The sequence below is a fragment of the Podarcis raffonei genome, chromosome 6, assembly GCF_027172205.1.
Source record: "Podarcis raffonei isolate rPodRaf1 chromosome 6, rPodRaf1.pri, whole genome shotgun sequence".
NCBI classification, from domain to species: Eukaryota; Metazoa; Chordata; class Lepidosauria; order Squamata; family Lacertidae; genus Podarcis; species Podarcis raffonei.
The window spans coordinates 66,605,091-66,611,669 of NC_070607.1; the positions used below are offsets into that span (position 1 = coordinate 66,605,091).

A 6,579-nucleotide genomic window follows, 5' to 3' on the forward strand; every position below is an offset into this window, starting at 1 on the left:
AGGTTGGATAAATTTCACGCATCCCTTTTGAGGTCATTATTAGGACTTGCAAACTCTGTAAAATATGAAACAATATGTTGTGAGCTGGGAATACTGCCTTTATCAGTAAGGGCATGGCTGAGGACCTTGAAATATTGGATCTTCCTCCATTATAGAGCCCTATCCCCTAATACTATACTTTACGATCTTTTAAGTGATAGGGCAATCTACAATCTATCAGTGATTTGTAGGAGAAAACTGGATTCGATAGGGCTCACTCTAACTGATTTTGAAACCTCTGATCCCAAAGATATATGGGAAATTATCAGGAAGACCCTCACAGAAAAAAGTGTTCTCGCCATGCTTGAGGTTGCAAAGCGCAGCACCTGCTCTCCTATCCACCTAAATCTCCCTTTGTATAGAGATTTCCAAAAGGGATACATGACAAATCTGAAGAAACATGAATTGTGTAGGCTGTTTATGTTGGCCAGATTTAACATGTTTCCCTCGGCGGTAGTGAGAGGAAGATACTTAGCTATCCCAGAATCAGAGCGTCTCTGTAAATGCAGAAAACAGGAACCCGATACTCTAGAGCATATATTCTTTTCCTGTGATTTTGGCAGCTATGCCAGAAGACAATTATTTGAGGCCCTAAAATTTAATAGACAGTTATTTACACAACCAACTGTTCAGGACCTGCTGGCGGACAGCGATGATCAAATTACTTTAATAGCGGCTGAATTTTTAAGTGCTGTCCATGAAGAAAGAATGGGCCATGATAAAGAGACTTAGTGGTTTTAATGGTAGGTGATGTTGCTGTATTGTATTATATTATTTATGTACATTGATTTATTTTTTGGAGTTAAGAATAGGACTGGGATAAATTGTGTTCGCTGAGCCCGTATTTTATACAGTCTGTATATGATGTTTGTTTGTTAATGTGAGGTGTGATATGCCTAATAAAGGATTTTGAATTGAATTGAATTGAATTGTATTATGATTTGTCATTGTTATAATAAGGCTACCATTGGATTATTGTAACTGAAAACTAATAAAAATTATTGTCAACATATTACCTTAGCAATCATTACAATGACCTTGTAAGGTAGACAACTTTACATTGATGCTGAGGGCCACAGCAGACATTGCTGTTTATATGTAGGGCATGGGTGGAGAGTGGGACCACATCGACCTCTCCATACCCCATTGCTGCTGCTGTGCACCCTGCTTCCTGGACATCCACATGTTCAACACAATGTTTACAAAAGAGATGTCTGTGCAAGACTGTCATGTGATCAGGAATCCTGATCACCCAGGGCTATGGAGTGTATGGAAACCTACACTTATTTCAGCTGTCTGTGCATATATAGGTATCTCCTTAGCAGATATCACACCTGCACAAATGTCGAGGGGGTGGGGGTGTATGATGGGTGGGGTCTGGAAGCACAGACCTGGTCCCCATTCATGCATTTAGCCCAAGACATGAACAGCAACATCCCCAAAAGTGCGGGCTTGTTTATAAGGGCTGGCTCATACATGCAAGCTGATCAGCTGATGATCTCAACCTCAAGTAGGGACCTGAAGTTCAAACACTGCAGGTGGAACACCACCAGTGCATTTCATTGGAGTCAGTTCAGACATACAACTTCAAGGGATAATAAATCCCGAGATGGTGCATTGCACAGACTTCTGTAAACCCAGTGTAAATGACTTCATTCACCATAAAGTTGGTTTACACCTGTGCTAAGATACCAATGTGAGGACACTTATCTCTTAGCTAAGCACGGACAGTACTAACATGGGGTGAGGGTGGCAAGTATCTGCCCTTGACACCAGCGGTGGAGCAAGCCGATGCCCTGCGCGTGCCCTGTGGGGGGGCGGGGCCAGCCACTCGTGGGGCGGGGCCAGCCGAGGCAGGACGCTCCACAAGGCCTCTGAGGAGTCTGCCTGCCTCCTCCCACTCAGCCGCCCTACAGTTGGGGGGAGGCAGCGGGCGGACCTTTGGGCAGCGCAGAGCCTGCGGGCACCCAAGCCACCACGTCACTCACAGGAGAGACGCATGGCTCAGGCATGCTTCAGGACCCAAGGTGAGTGCCATCTGGCAGTTTGTCACCCCCCTCAGTGGTGACACCCGGGGCGGACTGCCCCCCCTTCCTCCACCACTGCTTGACACACAGCTTGACCCCACCCAACCTTCTTTTCTGCACTTCAAGGAAAGGTGTTTTTCAAATTGTCAGAGTGCTTTTCCTTTCTGATCCTCAATCAATTATACTGGAGTAGAAATATATAAAGATAAGGGTTTGCACTGTGAACTTTGGCCTTAAGAACACATTTGGAGATTCATGGAATTTGTGGCATAAATGTGGCTGTAAACCTGTCATGGACACTAAATTCATGCACAATGACAAGAAGGGATGAGGGATGAGTGAATCCTAATCAAAGAATTTCATTCTGCAGCTTAGGCTTTGTGGTTTTAAGGGTGCCACCTCATCTATGCATTGTTCCACTTGCAAGACTAAAGATGGCTTGAGGATTGCCTCCCTGTAGCAACCTAATTTCCCCCTTTTGTGCCCACCACAATGTTTTCTGTTCTGGTTCCATCACTGTAACCTTTGCTTGTAACCTCCTCTATAAGTGCTGTTATGTTTACAAACGACTGAGATATCAAAGGGCATGGAAACTTGCCTTTAAGGAATCTCTTGGTTCCCTTCCCTTCCAAGAACAATTCATTAAGCCTGGATTCCAAGCTTTGTATCCATCACTAAAATAGAGGCCTCCATAATCCTCAGTAGATTCCCCAGCCATTTCCCCCCTGAGTTTCATGTTTAAAGCCAGGTTCTTCCTGGGCTGCATGTTTCCACCTGACACTGTACATCAGTGTGAGCCTTGCCCAGACCTTGCCCAGTAGTCTTGGCTGCTCAAAACATTCCTGAGTCTCGGCAAAAGCTCTCAGCAAATCCAGCCTGCCCATTTCAAGTTTGAAGCAAATCCCCAAACTAAGTGAAACTGGAGGGGTTTGGTAGGGAGGTTCTGCACAGCGCTACAAATAACTCCCATGTGTCGGGCCATCTGTTCCCTGCCATACCTCCATGTTTCTCTTTTCTGCCTAGGGACAGAGCATCAAAGCATGTATTATTTGAGCCATGTACAACAGCTGTATGATAGCAGAATCAAGGATCCCTCTGCCTCCGTCCATAAAATGATTTTGCAAGAGATAAAGGGAGAAAAGTTGCAATAACATCTAAAGCACAACTTGTCTTGGGAGTCTTGCACATATTTGAATCTTACATGTATATTCAAATATCCTGTATATTACATGAGAGACCACTGCAAACAGAGATCCTTATTCCTCCATAGAGTGGTGATAACATTGGCTTCACAGCAAATGCTGGCTTGTCTACAACATTATTGAGGAAAGAATACACACACACACACACACACACACACACACACGAGTATTGCAAAATGTAGATTGATCCAGAATGTGCAAATCAGGCTAGTTTGCTTATAAATGCAGACCCAATGAAATTCTCAAGCATCCCTACTCCAAGACCAGGCTAACTTTAACAATGATGAACCAGGATCTACAGATAAAAAATTGGACACCTCATTGTCTAGATCAGGGATGGAGAACTAGAAGCACTCCAGATGTTGTTGTTGTTGGACTCCAACTCCCATCAGCCCCAGCCAGAATGGCCAGTGATTAGGAATGATGGGAGTTGTAGTCTGGCAACATCTGGAGGATCGCTGGTTCCCCACCCATGCTCTAGATGGAGGGGTGAATTCAAGAGAGTCATGCAGTCAAGATTATAAAAGGAATCTGACACAGGCTATTAACAAAGCTGGCTCATACTGTTGGGAATTGGAATCTAATAACATCTGGAGAGAGCCACGTCTTCCCCGTCCCTGACTTATTAGATGCTAACATGGGTTTTGAAGGCAAGTTATTTGTTGTTAGCTTCTATAGTCTTGGGTGGTTTGACTCCATTCCCTCCTTAGTTCCCTTTGAGCTGCCACAAGCATATGCCCCCTCATTATCTTTCTAGGCATTTCAGTCTCTCAGATACCCTATCCTCTCACCAGGTGCTAAAAAATGCATCCAGCATCTATTAAGCAGTGCAATCTTATACGCATTTACTCTGCAGTAAGTCCCTCTGTGTTCATTGAGGCTGACTCCCTTGTAAATGTGTGTAGGATTGTAGCCCTAAAGCATGTAGGAATTCTTTCCACAGGTTCAGATTCTAGACAGGAGGACCAGGTGAATCCATATTGTATAACGTTTTGATAAAACTTCAGATCTCACTTTAGACCCAACTATTTTAATAAAGCAAAACTCCTAGAAGCCCACATATGTTTACACTCAGCTGGCAATTTTTACCCACAAAGTATTAAACAGACAAGTTATCAGCTGTGAACCACAATGAACAAAATATGAATTTGCAAAAAACTGAAACCACAATAAGATTTAATGAAAAGAACAGTAACTTTTCATTTATCTAATGCAGCTCCAATTAAAAATGCCAAGCTGTTTAGTTAAAAATGAAGCCTAATTCAGTGAGGTTACAAACTGCATTCATGACATAGTTTTGTACTATGCAAAGGACCTTAAGGAAACCTGAGGATGATTCAGAATACATATACATTTCTGCTACAACTATGAGCTCCCCCTGCTCAAACTGTGCGCTGAGTGGTCTACAAAATTCCACCAGAGGTGCTTTTTACACTCTGCTTTGCAAAACAAAACCCAAAACACAGATCTAGTCATTGTCTAGATGCTACACTGATACCTGCCATACTTTAGATTTTCTTTTTGTAAATGTGCCATTAGGCAAACCAGTTTTGCCCTGAATAACTCTATTATACTTCTAGTTCTATCTCCTGAATTCTGTCCCCTTCTCATCCCTGCGCTTTCCATATGTATTTTATGCATGAACTGATGCATGTCTTGTTTAGCATTCCATCACCTTCCAACGGCATATTTGCATGCAGGGCTCAATTCTTTCTTTCTCCATCCTGATGTAGAGCAGAGGGTAGCTTCTCTACAAGGAATTATTTGCTATGGGTGTTTGAAACCAGTAAGTATGTGGGGGCTCAGAAACTGTGCCCCCATTGAGAATGGGAGGGGGGAGGAAAGGATTTTGTCCAATATCAATTAATATCCTCTCTCCCACAAGGTTTCATACAGACAATTCCCAGGTATATCCTATGCCCTGGCTAACTTCAGAATGAGGAATGTTATCTAAGCTTGAATCCCTTACCTCTTGTGCAAAGAACAGGTGAGAGTCCTTCCAGTGGAGACAAGGGCAGTGTCTGAGAAATGCAACTAAAAAGAGTGAGGCTTTAACAAGGCCACTCCACCCCAGGCTGCCACCCCCGGGCCGGGTGCCTGATTGGAGGAATGCCAGCAGGGAACAGCTTGGAATGCTAAGCTTTGCTGCTATTTTGGCAGTGTCAGCTGAAGCCTCTTGTGCAACTCTTTTCTTCCCCTCCCCAGAGCCCATATAAGCCCTTGCTATTGTATGGCCTCAGAGAACTGCTATTTTAAACCCCAGATACCCAAGTGCCCAAGAGTCTGACACAAGCCAGCCAGCTGTCACTCTCGAGTGGCCTGAAACTCTGATATGGAATGCTTCTGCCCTGCGAGGGCTCATGGTGGAAATCTAGAAGGCTAGCAAGTGAAGCTCGGCACATGGCTTTGTTCTCCCTATCCCACCCCCCAGGTCCCTTTAATTGGAACACCACTGACCCCCTACTGCCTGCACAGCTGCTTTGGCAAATGAGCAGAGATGGCAGGGTAGAGCTAAATGACAAGCTACATTTTTAAAAAAAAGTATGCACAGAAGCAACCATTAAACTGGAGGCTTAAATCAACTCAACTGAGCTGGTCACTAGAACTTGCTTGCTCTGCTCCCAAGAGATTTGTGGTACTTAAGAGTCTTTTAAATCTCTCTCTCTTTGACCCTACTTGTGCCAGGGACTTAACTACATGTACATGGACTCATGCCTAGAATGGCCATCTAGTTAAAGTGAGGTTAGGCAAATTCATGGAGATTAATAGCTATTTTTCATGACAGCTATACACCAGAATCAGAGGCAACTTGTCTCTCAATACTGATTACAGGGCAACAACTGCAGAAGAGGGGTGTTGTGAGCTACCCATAGGTGCCTGGTTGACTATTGTGAAAATAGGATGCTGAGATAGATACTATTTTATTCTGATCCAGAAGAGCTCTTCCTATGTTCCATTAAAAGAAAACATGGAGGGAAATCATCTGAGTGAGTTTATCTTTAAACCCTAAACAGAAAGTTTACATGCCTCCCACAACCCACCCAATAGGAATTCTAATACAGATTTTCCTTCTAATACCCATCTTGTTATTTGACTTTAAGTTTTCAAAACTTCTCTATTTCAATGAATGTTTTTCACAAGAAGTTGCCTGTCATTAAACCACATAGCATTTCTAAGGTCATCTGGAGCTTGTTTTAAGGCACATAGATAGTTCAGACCAAATGGAAGCCAGACCTGAAGGGCCTCCTTAGTGCCGCATCAAGGACTTGTGGTCCTTCAGATGTTGTTGGACTACAGCTCCCATAATCCAT

At 43.6% G+C, this 6,579-nt stretch overlaps 1 protein-coding gene across 4 annotated transcripts in view; it reads right to left on the reverse strand.

Moving 5' to 3' along the window:
- The window catches only part of TNNT2 (troponin T2, cardiac type), a 35,332-nt gene extending 29,911 nt beyond the window's left edge, over positions 1–5,421 (reverse strand). For 2 of the 4 annotated variants that reach the window (XM_053393661.1, XM_053393660.1), the window contains exon 1: positions 5,238–5,420. The gene's annotated coding sequence lies outside the window, so the exon portion shown is untranslated. Of the gene's footprint in view, positions 1–5,237 lie in introns of all 4 variants that reach the window. The other 2 variants (XM_053393659.1, XM_053393662.1) reach the window with 2 other exon arrangements.
- Positions 5,422–6,579: the final 1,158 nt, after the last annotated feature.